General features: G+C 40.7%; 1 protein-coding gene across 3 annotated transcripts in view; it reads left to right on the top strand.

The window, feature by feature from the left end:
* Positions 1-900: 900 nt before the first annotated feature.
* csgalnact2 (chondroitin sulfate N-acetylgalactosaminyltransferase 2) overlaps positions 901-18268 on the top strand; it is a 39527-nt gene continuing 22159 nt past the window's right edge. The window contains exons 1-2 of one of the 3 annotated variants that reach the window (XM_055661717.1): positions 952-1008; positions 11047-11460. The gene's annotated coding sequence lies outside the window, so the exon portion shown is untranslated. Of the gene's footprint in view, positions 1009-10731; positions 11461-18268 lie in introns of those variants that run through there. The other 2 variants (XM_055661720.1, XM_055661719.1) reach the window with 2 other exon arrangements.

The following is an 18268-nucleotide window of genomic DNA, read 5'->3' as shown; positions in this document are numbered from 1 at the left end:
GGTTCCCGGAGGTTGCAGGTGGTTGCCGGAGGTTGCAGGAGATTGCCAGAGGTTTCAGGAGTTTGCCAGAGGTTGCAGGTGGTTCCTGGAGGTTGCAGGAGGTTGCCGGAGGAGGTTGCCGGAGGTTGCAGGTGGTTCCTGGAGGTTGCAGGAGGTTGCAGGTGGTTCCTGGAGGTTGCAGGAGGTTGCCGGAGGTTGCAGGTGGTTCCTGGAGGTTGCAGGAGGTTGCAGGAGGTTGCAGGTGGTTCCCGGGAGGTTGCAGGTGGTTCCTGGAGGTTGCAGGAGGTTGCCGGAGGTTGCAGGTGGTTCCCGGAGGTTGCAGGAGGTTGCCGGAGGTTGCAGGTGGTTCCCGGAGGTTGCAGGAGGTTGCCGGAGGTTGCAGGTGGTTACTGGAGGTTGCAGGAGGTTGCAGGTGGTTCCTGGAGGTTGCAGGAGGTTGCCGGAGGTTGCAGGTGGTTCCTGGAGGTTGCAGGAGGTTGCCGGAGGTTGCAGGTGGTTCCCGGAGGTTGCAGGACGTTGCCGGAGGTTGCAGGTAGTGGAAGCAGGTAGGGAGACTGACAAAAACCTCCGGGAACCGCACGGAAACCTTGGGTGGGGCACAAAGTCTCCAAAGGTTTCCTAAGTGGGACAGGGGCAGTAAGGCAGCAACTCTACCGCTGCGCCGCCGTGACATAGAACGGTATAGCATAGGAGGAGGCCCTTCAACCCACAAACATGATGTCAAGACCAACTCTTATCTGCATCTCCCGGCGAGGCGAGGCGTTGCTCTGCTCCATGACCCTGCAGCAGCACCAGCAGCAGCAGCAGCAGCCCCCACGCTGGGGCGGAGCAGGCTCCCACCGGGCCGCGGTTGCTAAGCGACGGCGTGTGCGGTCCATGCCCAACCTCCACCCCCCCTCACCCGCTTCCGTGTCAACTTCCGGCCCGCCGGACTAATGCATCCGCCGCTCTCAGGGCATCGCTGGCGCTGCAGAAGGAGCTCGGCGTCTCCAGAGAAACCACTGACGGGTGAGTAGAGGAGTCCGGGAGTAGAGGCTCTTCCTCTTGGCTCCCGTGCGGGTGAAGTGGATGGGTGCACCTCCCCCCCCACACCCACCCATCCCTTGTCCCATCAGCTACGACCAGTTTCACTGTCCTCCTGATTCATTTCACCGTTTGTTTTGCCGCGTTGTCACCTTCACCTCAGCCAACAATGGACCAAATATTCTACATTTCCTTCTTCATCGTCTGCTTTGATCTGTGTAGGGGGAGGGGGAGGGGGCTTTCACTTTGACTCTGACATGGGGGGGGGGGGGGGGGGGAGTGCAGTGGAGAGATAAGTTTATTTGGCCTTCCATCACAGCTATGTGATGGATGTTTATGTAAAATGTAATTATGTTGTGTCTGGGGTCTATTTGTGTGTAATGTATGGCTGCAGAAACGGCATTTCGTTTGGACCTCCAGGGGTCCAAATGACAATTAAATAGACTATTGACTATTGACTATTGGGGGGGGGAGGGGACTGCAGATGCTGGTATACACCGAAGCAAGACTCAAAGTGTTGGAGTAACTCAGCGGGGCAGGCAGCATCTGTGAAGAGAAGTAGTGGGTGACTTTTCGGGTCGAGACCCTTCTTCAAACTGTTGTTTTCACATTTTCTTCTTTCCATATATTCAGATTCAGATTCAGATTCAATTTTAATTGTCATTGTCAGTGTACAGTACAGAGACAACGAAATAGTCTCCCTCTATCCTGACTATCAGTCCGAAGAAGGGTCTCGACTCGAAACGTCACCCATTCCTTCTCTCCAAAGATTGAGCCTGATCCGCTGTTATTCCTACATTTTGTGTCTATCTTCAGTGTAAACCTGCATCTGCTGTTCCTTCCTGCATCTCTCATGTCCTCTCCACACCAAACTTGCACCCTCCAGACCTTACTCTTGTCCAGATCTTTTATTTCTCATCTGTTCTCCACTACTATCTCCCAACACCATAATCACAAGATCTGTGCTCATGTCCTGATCCTCTCGTAATCAGTCCATCCCAATGTTGACCCCATTGGTCAAATTGTCCATCAATTGCTCCTCCCCACCCGCGTTAAAATGTTATTCATCTCAATCAGTGCTGTCAGAGTTACACAATCTTGCTAATCTGTGAAAAAAAATCTTGTAAATTTTCTCTTCTGTTTTATTAGTGACTATTAGCCAACCGCTTTGACCTCTCTTAGTTTAGTTTATTGTCGCATGTACCGAGGTGCAATGAAAAGTTTTAAAATTGTATTTGCATTTCTTCTTGCAAGCCCTTTAAAAGTGCCCTAAAATGTACACATTGGAGTTCTCTTCTGATGCAATATGCTTTGTTTCCATGCCTCAATTACATCCTGTTGCTAGTTGTACCATGTCCAGTTTGCTATAATGAAATACGGGGCTTGGTAATTACAGAAAAACAAATAAAAACAATAGTGTGCACAAAAGCCCTAATGATTGGTTAGAGTTACAGCGAGCAGAATAAACCATTGTTTTTCGTCATGTTTTAGTTTTGCAGAACTTGGAATGAACAGCAAAGCACACTGCCTCTTGAGTTCCTTCTAGAGTAATGCAATTGTTTTGAATCTCTTGCCCTTTATCCATAGCCCTGCAATTATTTTTGAATAGTGATCCAACTTCCTTTTGGAATCTATAAATAAATCTGCCTGCATACCCCGTCGGGCAATGTACACCTGATGCTAATCACATGCTGTAGAAATGAAGAGTTTTAATTTGTACTGTTGTTTGGTTCTGCTGTCAATTGCTTTACAGCTATTGACTCTGGTTCTTGATATTCCTCATCTATTTGGAAATTTTTCTCTGTACCAAATTTCTCTGTACCAAAAGGATAAGGGGGAAATCCTTTAAAACCGAGATGAGAAGAACTTTTTTCACACAGAGAGTGGTGAATCTCTGGAACTCTCTGCCACAGAGGGTAGTCAAGGCCAGTTCATTGGCTATATTTAAGCGGGAGTTAGATGTGGCCCTTGTGGCTAAGGGGATCAGAGGGTATGGAGAGAAGGCAGGTACGGGATACTGAGTTGGATGATCAGCCATGATCATATTGAATGGCGGTGCAGGCTCGAAGGGCCGAATGGCCTACTCCTGCACCTAATTTCTATGTTTCTCTGCCTAGATTCTTCATTATTTTCAGCACCTCTTTCAAACTTCTCTGCACCAAGGAGTGATAGGTTGCAGGGAAATAAATGTGGAATCGACGGACATGATTACCCTGAGTGCTGAAATAGTGCCGATGAACCAATTGTCCTCCTCCTCCATTGGAAGGAAATATAGAAATAACAAAATCATTCCAGCTGTTGACAAAACAGTGCTTTTTAATAGTTCATTATAACTTCTCAATGTTTGTGGTCTGTCTCTGTTTTTTAAACCCAGGATCCCTTTGCAGGTCAGACAGAAGGGTCAGTATGGGAAGGGGAGATGAAATGGTGAGCAACCAGGAGAAGTAAAAGTTGGTTAACCAGCGCCACAGTTCACAACGATATATCCCTCTTGGGATTACACCATCCCTCACCATCAATTGGCCTCTCAGGGAACCACCTGCCTAAAGTAATCTGTTTTGCCAGTCCTGATCTTTTCTTACTTCCAGTCCCACACCAATCAGTCTGAAGAAGAGTCCTGATCCGAAACATCACCTATTCATTTTCTCCAGAGATGCTGCCTAACCTGCTGAGTTACTCCAGCATTTTATGTCTATCTTTGGTATAAACCATCATCTGCAGTTCCTTTTTATTAAATCTGGGAATATTTTGAGTACAACCTAATGGAAGTGATAGAGCAAATTAAGAAATACATCTTTAAAAAAATGTCTGAAATGGGCTTTATAAAGAGACTTAAAATATAGGAGCAAGAATGTTGTGATGAACTTTTTTGATAAAGTACTATTCCTAGCATAATTGGAGCGTAGCAATCAACTTTGTTGAATATATTACGACCCTAAAATGCAAGAGATTTATTATAATGATTCTAGGACTGATGGTCTGAACCAACATGGGTAGACTGGAGAAGCAAGTTGTTACTCTTTGGAAAGGAAGAGGTCCAGCGGAGATCTGGATGCAGTTATTTCAAATCATGAAAAGCCTTGAAGGGAGGGAAATTGCTTCCACTGCTGATGGAGCCAAGAGCCAGAGGGCATAGAATGGTAATTGACAAAAAAAAAAGATTATATGATGCAGTATTGTTTACACCAAAGATGATAGAGTGGAGATGATCTCTGGTTCACACAGTGAGTATGTTTACACTGTGGATTGCAAGCTTATAGCGAAGACAGATTTAATCATGGCTATCGAATGGGAATTTGCTTTACCAAGAAGCTTTCCATAATACCACAGGAAGGGGATAAGAAATTATACTTGGTGTATAGCTTGACTCGGAATATCGCAAAGCTGATCACATTCGATAATAATTTATTCATGTTGCAACAAGCCGACAGCAAGTTTTAACTTGTGTATTTCAAAATTAGAAAGCTTTCAATATACTCTCTTGATAATTCCCGTAGAATTTCTGTTAAGCTGTTTTGCTGGTTTGATGTTTCCTTTTCCCATATTTTCAAGATGAGAATGCCAAGTTTCTCAAATCACTACTGGTCCTTTTTAGAGTAGTGATCCATTCTTTAGCCAAGCAAAAATTTTTTTCTCATGGCCAGGACCTCGCAATACTTGAAGTACAAGAGACTGGTTGGAGTCCTGCCTCCAGACCTAAACTATACTGATATATTTTTCTTCCAGGTTCAGTTTTATCGAGTTAAAGGAATATTTAAAGGTTTTACTTGGTTGTGCTTAACCCTAGGGTAAAGGGTGTGCAAAAATTGAGGCACAGGCTCTCCTTCTGGGGACTTCCAGGAAGTTGATGAAGACTGTAGAGAATGTTTGCCCCTAGTGTTCAAGGGAATTGGATAGGAAGAACTTAAGGAAAAATTATAAAGGATTTGGAACAATGGAAAGGAAAAGAACAAGTTTGCTGTTGGGCACTATCTGCCTGAAAACATATACCGATTCTTGGGAGATAGGGTTCAACTCAACAAACAAATCCCCCTGCATGTTAGTGCACCGCAGACCACAAGCTTGTTTTCATTATGTTCACTCTTTGCCTTAAGGTGACAAGATAAACACACTGCCTAGCGGCTTCAGTCGCCTGAGGCTATGTTACAAAGAGTCTATAGTATAGAATGGATCAACCATCTTCAGCTCATTCCTTTAATGTGATCCTTTAAATAATAATAATAATAATAATAATAATAATATATTTTTGCCTTCATGCTCTTGCGACTTCCTGTTAATTGTTTCCATTGAATATAAATTTCAGACACACTGTGAGATACCATGTGTACCTCTTTCTAACCGTTCTTTAGGCTCCCAAGCTGTTTGACATTGATACTCTGATGGGCTGAAAGGAGTGGGGAGAAATCACAACTCCCAGTATAAGTTGGCCTAATATCTCCAGAGGGCAGGGTGTTTTAAAGCGATTCAAAGCATGGCCAGGAAACAGGAGACCACTAGAGAAGACAAGAGTTTAAAAGACTGGAAGCCAGGGAGAGTTAAGTTAAAGATAAAAGAGATCTTGGTGGATGGCGCAGCGGTAGAGTTACTGCTGTACAGCCCCAGAGATCCGGGTGTGATCCTGATTATGAGTGCTGTACGGAGTTTGCTCAACCTCCCTGTGACCGCGTGGGTTTTCTCCAGGTGCTCCGATATACTCTCACATTCCAAAGACGTCCAAGTTTGTAGGTTAATTGGCTTCTGTTAATTCTCCCTAGTGTGTAGAATAGAACTAGTGTATGGATAGGTCGGTGTGGCCTCGGTGGGCCGAAGCCGAAGGGCTTCTTTCAATGTTGTATCTCTAAATCTAAAACTAGGAGAGAACAAGTGGAAATGGGTCTGATCTGACGTCCAGGCTATCGTATTAACAACAATGTTGACAGTGCACATCTCCCTCTTTAATTCCAAATACATTAAGATAATTTTTTGGCTTATCTTGATTGCTGCAGTTGATCTTGAATGAATTAAATGTTCTCTTCCATTGTTCTCTGCCAATTTTTATTTTTGCAAAGAGTTTTCATCCTCCATCTCAGAAAGACCCTTGTATTGTATGGTACAGCTTTGCTGAGATAAATTGTATCAAAAATGTGCATTTATCTAGCCTTTTGGCAAAAATACTATTAAAATAAATGCTGGAGGCTGGAATGATTGAAAGTGAGATGAGGTGCCACAAGATTCTGTACCTGCTGTTATGACAGAGTGCGTCTTTGTGGAGGGAAGGAGCTCAGCTGTTTCGGTGACCTTGGTCTTGAACCGCAGAGCGAACGTCTTTCATTTGGATGAAACTCTTTTGATGGCTGAAAGAATGTAAAACTTTGAACTGCAGTGTCCGGTGCTGCAGTTTTGATTAGGAATGCAATGGGTTTCATTGCATCGGAAGCCCTTGAAACCTTAATATCTTCCATTAAACCCTGTGTACACTTTTCTGAAAGATTCACAAAGTTTTTTTGTAATTGCAAAAAATAGTGCTGTGTTCAACAAAGGTCTGATGGCGGTGACAATTTACGTCCTTTTCCTTGTATATCGAGTGACCCCCCCCCCCCTCACCCCAACCTTCATAGAGTTAATTCATCCCTGTTTGGAAATCTGAATTGCTGCATTGTATAAGGCAGCGTGGCACACAGTTCTGCTGCATTGCTTGTCTTGGGTAAGTGCATCAATCAGTTTTTTTAAAAGCCATTTGTGACTTGTTGGGAAATAGATTGGTAGGATCAATGGTAATGGCATGTTGATTTTGTGTCTCTGTAGCAGTGTATTTAAAACCTCACCATATTTTGGTGCTTTTGACGCAAAATCCAGATGTCTGACCTCATTAAACTCTTGGAAACTCTTTGTAGATCACACTTTTGTAAAAGTGTGACAATCTATGTGGGAAAATCTTACAATATTCAGTAAAATAACATGAATCAACAAATAAAAAGAGAAAAGAACTCAGAATTCTGGAAACATTATTATTGGAGTGCATGGTACATCAAGATACAGACGGATCTTTGTAGATCTATTGGCACGTCCTAGCTTTGGAAACATTACTTAACATAAACCACGTTATCTATGAGCTCAGCAATGTTTAAATGGTGAAGGACTTGTTGATCATCCAAGTTCCACTCTATTTTCCTAATGTTCAGAAGCTGTTTGTGAATTTCTTTGGAGGTTGGACAGATTAGCCTCAATGCACATTTATGGTCCACTTGAAGTTAGAGCCAAGATACTCCACACTTTAGGAATTCTCGATCGTGCAATGCCGACTACACTTTAAAATGGTTGAAAACTGCTCTGCACCACAAACGGTTAAAGCCCCTATCTAAACATATCTTTTTGAAAGAATGGGTTCCTAAAAGGCTTTGACATGGAAGCTGCTGAGCATTTTGGACTGGACTGAGAGTCTCTTTCATTTAAAAATTGCCATGAATCTTCAGAATTCTGGACCTCAGAGGATTGTGGATTTTGTTACCAAGTACATTCAAGATAGAGATAGTATGTTAAAAAAAATCAATTCATATGAAGATTAGTGTAGAATGGAGCAGAAACTGCTTAGGAACAGCTTCTTCCCCTCTGTTATCAGGCTTCTGAACGGTCCTTTCATAAGCTTGGGTATTGTCTGATTCACCTCTACCCCATTCCAGATATTGGACGTTGTCTATGGAACTGATTCTGTGTGATGCTGAGACCTATATTCTGCATTCTGTATCTTCCCTTGTGCTATATTTATTATACTTAAGTTTGACTTGATGGTGTTTGAGTGTAGTATTATCCGATCTGTTTAGAAAGCACACAAAGCAAAACTGTTCAGTGAACACAACAATAATAAACCTAAACTTGAATATGGCATTGAATAGAATCAGCCATGATCATGATTTGTGTCACATATCTCTTCTTGTGGCTATGTTCTTTTTAAGAGAGCCGGGGAAAGAATGTTGTTCAGATTGAAATTGAGTTAGCACTGCTGATGTAGTTCATTTACCTTTTTAATAGTGTTTTCCAATATCCCAGTGGCCATGGTGTCCGACAATATTACCAAAACAGGTTGATGAGGAAACATGGGTCTGGGACGTCATCCAATAAGGACTGTTTGAGTGTTTTGTGGTTAGTTTATTTTAGAGATAGTCAGATATAGCGCGGAAACAGGCCCTTCAGCCCAACGAATCCGCGCCGACCAGCGATCCCCGCACACTACCGCTATCTCACACACACTAAGGACAATTTACAATGATACCAAGCCAATTAACCTACAAACCAGCTTGTCTTTGGAATGTGGAAGGAAACCAGAGATTACGAAGAAAACTCACGCAGGTCACGGAAAGAGCATGCAAACTCCGCACAGACAGCATCCGTAGTCAGGATCGAACCCGGGCCTCTGGAGCTGTAAAGCTGCAATTCTACAGCTGAGCCACCATTCTGCCTTTTGGACCTTTGTTGTCTGGAAATTCATGACTTGTCAAATTGCAAGAATACTCCCAGATATATTTTTGGGTGGGTACCAATTCAGGTAGAATATAGGTTTCCACGCAAAAATAATTCTCTGCAAGAACAAACAATGAAAATGCTCCACTGATGCAGGAGATAGCAATAATTTATAGTTTAATTGTGATTCATTATTGTGATTGTATAGATTTTTAAAAAATTGTGTTATAATGGCAGAGAGTTCCATTCTTTACTCTACTTCCTTCCCTTAAGAAAATTAAGTTCTATGTTTTTTACCCTAAGTTCATTCTCACCGTAAAGTTAGGCCATTTGATCACAGGGTACTAGCCATATATTTAATCAACCAAGAAATGTTTAAGTACAGGTTTGCTTTTGGTGTTGATACTTTTTCCTTTAGTTGCTTTAACACTTCAATGAGTTTTAGATTACACTGGTTCTCCTGCAGTATTTTCTTAAACCAAATAAGTAATCATAAAGATTTAACATTGCACCTTTCCTCCCTTCCCTCACCAACTTCATAGATTTCACTGGAAATTTTGTCTTTCTGGTCTGTAGTCATAATATGACTTGCACAAGCTGGACTAACCTCTTATAAAAATTCCCTCTCAAAGTTCAAATTACCAAGTGTTATAAGTTTCTTTTCATAATTTTTCCATGATCACACCATAAGGTAAATGCTTATAGGATTCATCTTCTCACATGCAATATGTTATTTATTTCCTCTTTGAAATTACTAATATCATACAGCCTGGATAGAGCAAATATAGAGAGGATGTTTCCACTAGTGGAGGTGTCTAGGACCAGAGACCGTAGCCTCAGAATATAAGGACGTACCTTTAAAAAGGAGATGAGAAGGAATTTCTTTAGTCAGAGGGTGGTGAATCTGTGGAATTCATTGCCACACACAGCTATGGAGGCCGTCAATAGATATTTTTAAGGTAGAGAGTCTTGATTAGGAAGGGTGTCGGGGGTTATGGAGCGAAGGCAGGAGATGGGATTGAGAAGGAAAGATAGATCAGCCATGGTGGAGTAGACTTGATGGGCTGAATGGCCTAAATCTGCACCTAGAGCTTATGAATATTGTCCATCTGCCCCATTTCACAGCAGACAACATAAATTGGGAATAAATGCATATATCATGGCTGGCTGCAAAGCTGATGGACATCTTTAGGCAGGAGCAGTGCCCTCCATTCTGTTCTGTGCTTAGAGCTCCTTTTTAGTTGGGATTCTCTGCAAAGGTGGATATGGATCTTAGTCAACTCACAGTTATGAGGCTTGGAAAGTTTTATGTTCCACCTGGGCACGAGTCCCCTGCAGAAATAATGAGTGAATCTGATGTCAGTTTGGCACACGCAACCGGCCATGAATGTGTTCATTCATTACCCTGGCACTGTGTGGTTTAGAAGCTTGTCCAAGCCACTTTGTCCTATTCTGTTGCCAGGACTCAAAAGTCTAGTCAAGAATATTCAGCATACAGAAATAGAAGGGAGAAGGATCCCAATTCTCCACATAGATTTTCATCTTTTAAAAGACTATTTCAGTGATCCCTATAAATAGTTATAATTCTACATACTAAACATTGAAATGTGGGTAGACGCAAATTACTGGAGTAACTCAGCGGGACAGGCAGCATCTCTGGAGAAGTCTGATTAGTCTGAAGAAGGGTCTCGACCTGAAACGTCACCCATTCCTTCTCTCCAGAGACGCTGCATGTCCCGCTGAGTTACTCCAGCATTTTGTGTCTATCTTTGGTTTAAACCAGCATCTGCAATTCCTTCCTACACATTGAAGTGTGGGTCATTCAAGGGAAAATTTAAGTAACATACTTAAAGCAGATCATCCGCATGATATTTTAGAGATCATTCAATGTATAAAGTTGCTGTAATGGTTCTGTTAAAAATACCACAAGCTTTTAGTTATATAACTTGACATCAGTCTGAAGAAGGGTCCTGACTCAAATCGTCAGCGAATCATTCCCTCCACGAATGCTGCCTGACTGCTGAATTGCTCAATGGTGACTTCATATTTAAACTGTAGAATAAAACTATTTTGCATCTTAATTCCAAAATAAATCTATTGTGCATGTACAGTTTGGAATATTTTTATTCCAAATAGCTTTGCATTAGCTTAACAATTTTGTCGGCATGACCATTTGTGATAGAGCCCACTAATTAATCCATGTGGGATATCAAAATATATCTCTTTGTTGAGAATGGTAAGAATGTGGAGCTTTCTACCAAGAAGAGTTGTTATGGGAAATAATGGAAATATATTTAAGGGGAAGTTGTGTCTCTTCCCAATCCCCTCCTCCCTCCTGTTTGAAACCCACTCTTGTCAACAACCTTTTAGTGGCCGGTTCCAATATCACATATTGTTGCTTGGTTCTGGATTTTAAAAATATGTTTATGTGAAAAAAGTGCTACAGAAGTCCAGTTGATTGTTGTTCAGCCTATTTCAAAGATCGATGTGAAGCTGTGGTTTGACCAAATTGGGACAAGAATACTTGCAGTTAACTTGCTTACAAACATAACGACCAAATACATATTTTTTCTATCCTTCTAACAGATCTGCAAAGCAAGAAATTGGAAAGAAACCAGGGGGATTTGGAACCTTGAGATAAGAAGAGTGTCAGGTTCTCTTAAGTAAAGTTTTGTTTTGTCGGGAGTCCAGTTGCCAAGAAAGCAGTCTTCCTCATTTCCTTTTATGCCCCTCCTCTTACCAACTTCTCCTCCTTCATATTCACTGGAAAATAAATCTTCAGCAGTTTTACAGACATTGCTGCAAGTTCCAGCTCGGCACAACGCTCACAGCAAATAAATAAAGCACCGATGGCCTGAGCTGCAGGGAGTTACAGATGGTTCGAGTAATGACAAACACATGGGCCGCTTTGACCAAGGCATTTGTAGTTAGACACTGAAGTGTCTTTCTTCCCTTCCCGATGGTATTAAACACGCTTGGAGAGCAAGTGGACTGATATGGGTAAGTTGTTACTCACAAAAGTAGACAGAGCATGGAGGCAGGAAGGACTGTTTGGTCAGTTCGTATTTTAATGTTTGAAAAAGTCTGGAAAAGCTACCTCCAAGGTCTCTGGCCCTCTCTAAACAATAAGTTTGCTGTTATTGCCACAAATTACTCTACTAACCTCAGACTTAAGATTGCAGCAACCTTTCTTGTAAGCTTAATTATGTCCTCGGGGCGGGGATGTAGGTGGAAACCAGATGTAAAGATTAAAGGATCGAGGCACTTAAAAAGGTGGGTTTTAGCAAAGGTTAAGACAAAAAAAATTGGGATAGTGTAAATGACTTCTGTTGGGAAGATAATAAAGCCCGTTTCAGAAAATGAACTTGCTACAATAAGATTTTTTTCATATTTAAATCCATTATTGTTATTTATTTGCAAAACTTAGCTAAGAACTCAAATGTACATTTAACAGGAAGAGTGTGAATAGGAGTCAATCCTGCTTTCTCTTAGATAAGTAAAATTCTGATACTTCCAGGTTAACCCTTACTATTAACATTTCTCAAATATAATACTGATGGTGCTGTAATTTAAATGTGTTATGATTCTGGTCTATTCCTGGCAAATATGAATTGTGAGATGCTGTTGCCAGGATTAAGATCACTATTGTCTCCCTCCTACAGGAAATGTAAATAACCAAGGTCTCATTTGAGTTATATTTGAGGCATTGAAGTGAATGGGCTTAGTAACACTTCACATATGAAATATACGCGGTCTATTAAGTTAGTCTTGTGTATTAATCATTGCTTCAGTATACAATTTATTTGACCACCTGAAAATCTGCTCAAACCTCTGGTTTATTGTGTGATTTTTAATTTGTAACTGTAAGTAAACACTTATCTTTTATTACCTTCAACTGCAAGATATCTGCCAATAAGAGAGATGGGAAATACTTGGGTTAGATTAGAATGAATCTGAAGTGAGTTGGTGTTTTGATTTCAGGCTATTTCCACCCACTTTGCTTTTCTGTCCCCAGCTGGTTTCTTGTGTGTGGTTCCTTTGATTGTATTTTTAAACAGAATTCACTGTTCTTGGTGTGGTTATTTAACAATGTTAGTTCTGTAGCCTTTCATCTGGGATGTTCTAATTCTGGATTCATTTTTATTCCAGTTTTAATTGCACTGTTTTTGATATCGCACTCTTCATTTGCCTGGGTCATAAATTCTGCAATTAAATCCCTCAGCCTTTGACATGTCTGTTACCATTTTGATGCTGTTTGAACTAAACTTTGTTTGAAAGTTTGATCGGTTCTCCTAATAATTCTGTATGAAAGATGCTGGTTTACACTGAAGATAGACGCAAAATGCTGGAGTAACTCAGCGGATAAGGCAGCATCTCTGGAGAAAAGGAATAGGTGACGTTTCGGGTCGAGACCCTTCAAGGCAAGGCAAGGCAAGGCAACTTTATTTATATAGCACATTTCATACACGAGGCAGACTCAAAGTGCTTCAAATAAAAACATGTCATACAATAAAATGAAATAATAAAATGAAATAAAATAGAACTAAAAGAAAAGAAAAGCAAAATTAAAAATGCATTATAAAAAGTGCAAAAGTTAAAAGTGCAATGTAGTTAAGATTTAGCTGAAAGCTAAAGTAAACATAAAAGTTTTCAGTCTTGTGACTAAGTGATCTTCAGACTAAGTGATGAAGGGTCTCGACCTGAAACGTCTTCTATTCCTTTTCTCCAGAGATGCTGCCTGACCCGCTGAGTTAGTCCAGCATTTTGTGTCTATCCTCATAGTTTGTTTGTGGCAGTGGCAGATTTATTTGATGGTGTTCCTGTGGGATGCACAGTGACATTTTACTACATTAAAGATAAGTTGCCATGTTTAATTGTAGTTCCTGTTGTTTAAATCCTTGCTTTGAATTCTGATAGAACACACAGATCTTTATTTCCATTGCAGCAGCAATTCCATTTTAAGATTTGTATTAACTTGGACTCCACCCAAAGGAAGTGTATGTCAGCTACCGAACAATCTACTTGTTTTCTTTAATTTAAAAAAAAACCTTATGCACTGCTGCATTTTACAAGCTGTGCTCTTAGATATTCCCTATGCCATTTGATACGATTAGTTAATGCATTGCTTACCATAGTTGTAAAGAGATCATATAGGACTCAAAAATGTACCTTTTCGATTGTAAATGTTAGCATAATCATAGAACATTACATGAGAATGGAGGTCATTTGGATTTTGGGATCATTGTAGTACTGATTCCACTATATAAAGCACAAAATCGCTGAAATATTCTGCAGGTTAGCCAGCATCTATGGAGTGAGGTACAGTTAATATTTCAGATGGAAAACATTGGAAACAAACAAATATTAAGTTGTAAAGGAGGAAAAGGGTGCAATGAACGAAAGGGGAAGTTGGTGAGACGGTGACCACAAGAAACGGAATGACCCAAAAGTCGACGCTACCAGTTGAAAACTATGATGAAAATAAGTCTGGGGTATTTATAAAAAGAGTTTAAAAAAATCCCAGAAATTGCTGTAAATCTGAAAGAAAAAGAGAATATGCGTCAGTAATGTGTGGAAAGATTGGGTGAGTGCTTTGCAAAGCACCTGTAATCAGTCCACAGGAGTGACCCTGATCTTCAGGTTTCCTGCCACTGTTCATTATCCAACCTACACTCTGACCTTTCTGCAGTATTACATCGAGGCCCAATGCACTCTTAAGGAACAACAGCTCTTCTTCTATCTGGATACTTTGCAGGATTTGGTATTGAATTGGCCAACTGTGGATAACTCTTTCCTTATGTTTGTATCAGAGCTGGCCATTTCAACTTGCTGTCATTTAGGCACATTTTTATCTTATAATCTATGCTGCTGATCACATCCCACAGTTTAAGAAGCTAAATGTGGTATTAACTGCCATATGAGGTCAAGAGGCTCACCATGTTAGAGATGTTCCTTTGGTTCCAACTATAACCCTCCTCCACCTTCTCTGAGACCTAAAACTTCCCTTTTTTTCTCTATCTTTCTCACTTCAGAGAAAAGTTCTGGACCTGAAAAGTAACTGCTTTTCATACCTTTCTGTAGATGCTGCCAGACCTGCTGAGCATTTCTAGCATTTGGGTTCTGTAAAACAGAGGGAAGGGAATAAAACTATAGTGAAGATGAGATACTGAGCTGGAATTACTTTATGCAATCTTTCCCTACATTAAATGTTGAGTCCAGTCTTCTGATGAAGGCGGCTGTGCAGACATGTGTTAGCCATGTTGCAGATCCGCGGCTTAGTTTAGTTTAATAACCGAAAATCTTGGAGAAAATCCACCCATGGCTTGGATGAGTTATTTTTGGGTTGCTGTCTTGGGTTTTGGAGTAAGCACGTTGGAACCAAATGTGTTTGTAAGAACTTCATGGAATAGTTAGCCGTTCTTGAATAATGGAAACTTTGAACAACAGCTCCGGAGAGACAAGAATTCTGTGACGAGGAGCAGGAAGTTGGGATGAAGAAATTTTGAATAGTGTTACTAAGTGGAAAAATTTCTTATGAAGGTTCCAGTTTTCTTTTTGAATGTTATATGTTACATCCATATGTTCACATCCTTACCAAGCATTTAAAAACATTTCAGGACATTGTTTTTTTTTAAATATAACTGTATTCCCTGCAAAAATGGTCAGAGTTCCATTGCAATTCATCCACTTGCAATCTTATCCCAGTGATTGATAGAATTTACTCCTGACATATTTCAAGATCCTCTGTAAAATTCTACCTGCACCCTGTAAACATGCCGTAATTTCTATAAAATAGTATCTGCAATTTGGAGGATTATATTGCAATGATACAGAAAATATTTTGTCTTCTTATCCCAGATCCTCTAAAACTCTCCAATTCCACCTATCGTATTTTAGGATCTCTAGGATCTGAACCCATGAGATTTATCTTCTTGAATACATTGAGATTCTCAGCAAAATGGAGGTGGTGAGGTTAATGCTTTCCCTGCCTTAATGTTTTATCCACATGGATAGCTCCCTTACTGAAGGGAATTTTTTCTCCCACTCTTTCCCCTTGCCTGGAACGAGACTAATTGGATAGAATTTCCAAAGAGCCAGAAGAAGCATGTGGAGTGCAATTGTCCCTTTTATGTTATATAATTTAAAATGTTATGTAAAGTAAACCTGTTGATTGGGATGGATGGAGTTGTCCCTGAGATTAATATTGTGTTCAGGAAAAAATGAGGGAAATTTGGCTGGGACGAGTTAAGGGAAGAATATAATTGGTTACATTCAGGATGTAGTTAAAACAAAGTTTCTATACATTTTAGCAACTAGATTCTGCTTTTTCATATCTCTATTCAAAGAAGAAATTAGAAAGGATTTTGGCATCACGTCAATTTAGATTCCCTGGTAACAAAACCTTTGAGCTAACGGTGGTACAGTTATATTAATGCTGGGAGCTATTTCTTCAGTCCTGGTCTCACAGCATTGAACAGGGTGTAGAATGTCCAGGGGACTTTTTAAGTGGTTACGCACTGTCTGGACTTTTAATGGTTCGTATTTAATGCTGATGGACAAATGAAGTAAACAGATGTAAATACAATTACTTGTTTAAGAAGGAACTGCAGATGCTGGAAAATCGAAGGTAGACAAAAATGCTGGAGAAACTCAGCGGGTGAGGCAGCATCTCTGGAGCGAAGGAAATAGGCAACGTTTCGGGCCGAAACCCGAAACCCTGAAACCAGTCTGAAGAAGGGTTTCGGCCCGAAACGTTGCTTATCTCCTTCGCTCCATAGATGCTGCCTCACCCGCTGAGTTTCTCCAGCATTTTTGTCTAAATACAGTTACTGTTGTGGACTTAAGGAAAATGTTCTATTGTTCTTTAAGATATTGCTTCTTTTTAGCCATCTTTCTTTCTCCGGCACTGGGTCCTCAGATAGCGGTTCTTGAGATCATTTTATTATATAGTGAGAGTCAGTGGAGGTGAATTGTCCACTGTAGTAGATATCAAAGGCGCAGGTGTGACCCAGTTTACTTGTACTATCTGCTGGTAGTCAGGTCACTTAAAACATAATTACCTCAAGCTCTTTTTTGAATTGCAACGTGGAACTTGATAGCTGTCGTCTGTCTTCTGCTGAGGTCTAACTGGCTGCTTAAGCTTGCTGGAGCCTGAGAAAAGAAAATGATCAAAATATTATTTTTAAATCATAAACGTTGAAGGCCTTGAATTATATGGAAAATACGTGGTAAATGCATAGCTGGACTTGAATTATATGGAAAATACGTGGTAAATGCATAGGCCAGGCTGTGAGATTGGAGAAAATACCCAAGGTTGTATACATGGGAACTGGATCTATATCTGTCACTGTGCAACAAGATTCTCTACTTCCCCATGGGCAGACCTCAGTCGGTTTGAATTGGCAACACTTCCGGCTCACTGATTACCAGCACTGGGCCACTTCAAAGCTGTGTACTCAGTTCCCTATTTTACTCTCCCTGTACCCATGACTTCATTTCAATGCCATGTTTAAATTCACTGGTGATTCCACTGTTTTTGGATGAATAGCAGGTAATGAAGTCAGGGTACAGGAGGAAGATTAATAATCTGATTGAATGGTGCTAGAACAACAATCTTGCTCTGAGCGTTAGCAAGACCATGCAGCTGATTATTGACTACAGGAAGGGTCAACATTCTTTATCAGCAGGATAGAAGTGGTGAGAGTCAACAGCTTCAGGATCCTGGGCATACACATCTCTGGTGATCCATTATGGGTCCAGCACATTGATGTAACCACAAACAAAGCTCATCAACACTTGTACTTCCTCATAAATTTGAGGAGATTCAGCATGTACTGTATTAAACTTCGACAGATGTACCGTGGGGAGGATATTGACTGTTTGCATCGTGGCCTGGTTTGGTAACCTGGACATCAAGAATGAAGTGGGCTGTAGAGAGTGGTGGACTTTGCCTTGGCGATCACGGTATTGACATCCCCACCATCTAAAGGATCTACAGGAAGCATTGCCTCAAGAAGGCAGCTAATATCACCAAAGCCCTGTAACACTCCGGCTATGCTCTCACCTTGCTGCTACCATCGGGGAAAAGGTACAGAAGGGTGGAAACTGTTACCTCCAGGTTCAAGAACATCATCTTCCCATTAAATATTGCGCTCTTGAACTTGCAAAAGCCCGACCACAACGCTACCTCGGCGCCAAACCACTATTATAATGTAGTTACCTGGTATAACTGATAATTGAATGTATTATTGCTAATTGTATAATTATCTGTTGTGTGATTGTGTTAATGTGCCTGTGAAGCTCCAGCAAATAAAGATTTCACCGTTTCATCCCTGTGCACATAACATTTAAATACTCTTGACTTGACTTTTGATGATCTACCTGAATAGCTCACCAAGCAAATGTTTTTACTGTATCTCAAAGTATATGACAATAATAAACCAATACCAGAAAAGGATACAAAGGACAACGAGAAATGATAAGAGAGCAGTTTACCAGAAGATAAAAAAATTATTATTCACTCCAGTAGGTTTTGAAGTATCTGGATAGAAGATAAGAAGCTTCTCCTCTAATTTGCATGAGCATTGCTGTGGAAATGAAAGATGCTGCAGACAAAGTGATCACCCAATCTACTTATTTTTTGTTTTATTTCTGTTGTTATATATGGTGAAAATGTTTAATTCCAACAATGATTATTGTCTCCTGAAACTGATAGTGTCTTCCAGAAGTTACAACAAGGTGCTCAAATTCCTTCATGGCCTGTCCTTCCTTATCTCGTACCCCTCCAACATACTACAAAGATCTTTAT

The sequence above is a fragment of the Leucoraja erinacea genome, chromosome 34, assembly GCF_028641065.1.
Source record: "Leucoraja erinacea ecotype New England chromosome 34, Leri_hhj_1, whole genome shotgun sequence".
NCBI lineage: Eukaryota > Metazoa > Chordata > Chondrichthyes > Rajiformes > Rajidae > Leucoraja > Leucoraja erinaceus.
Note: the sequence above shows the minus strand (reverse complement) of the source record. Positions and strands in the feature narration are given on the sequence as shown.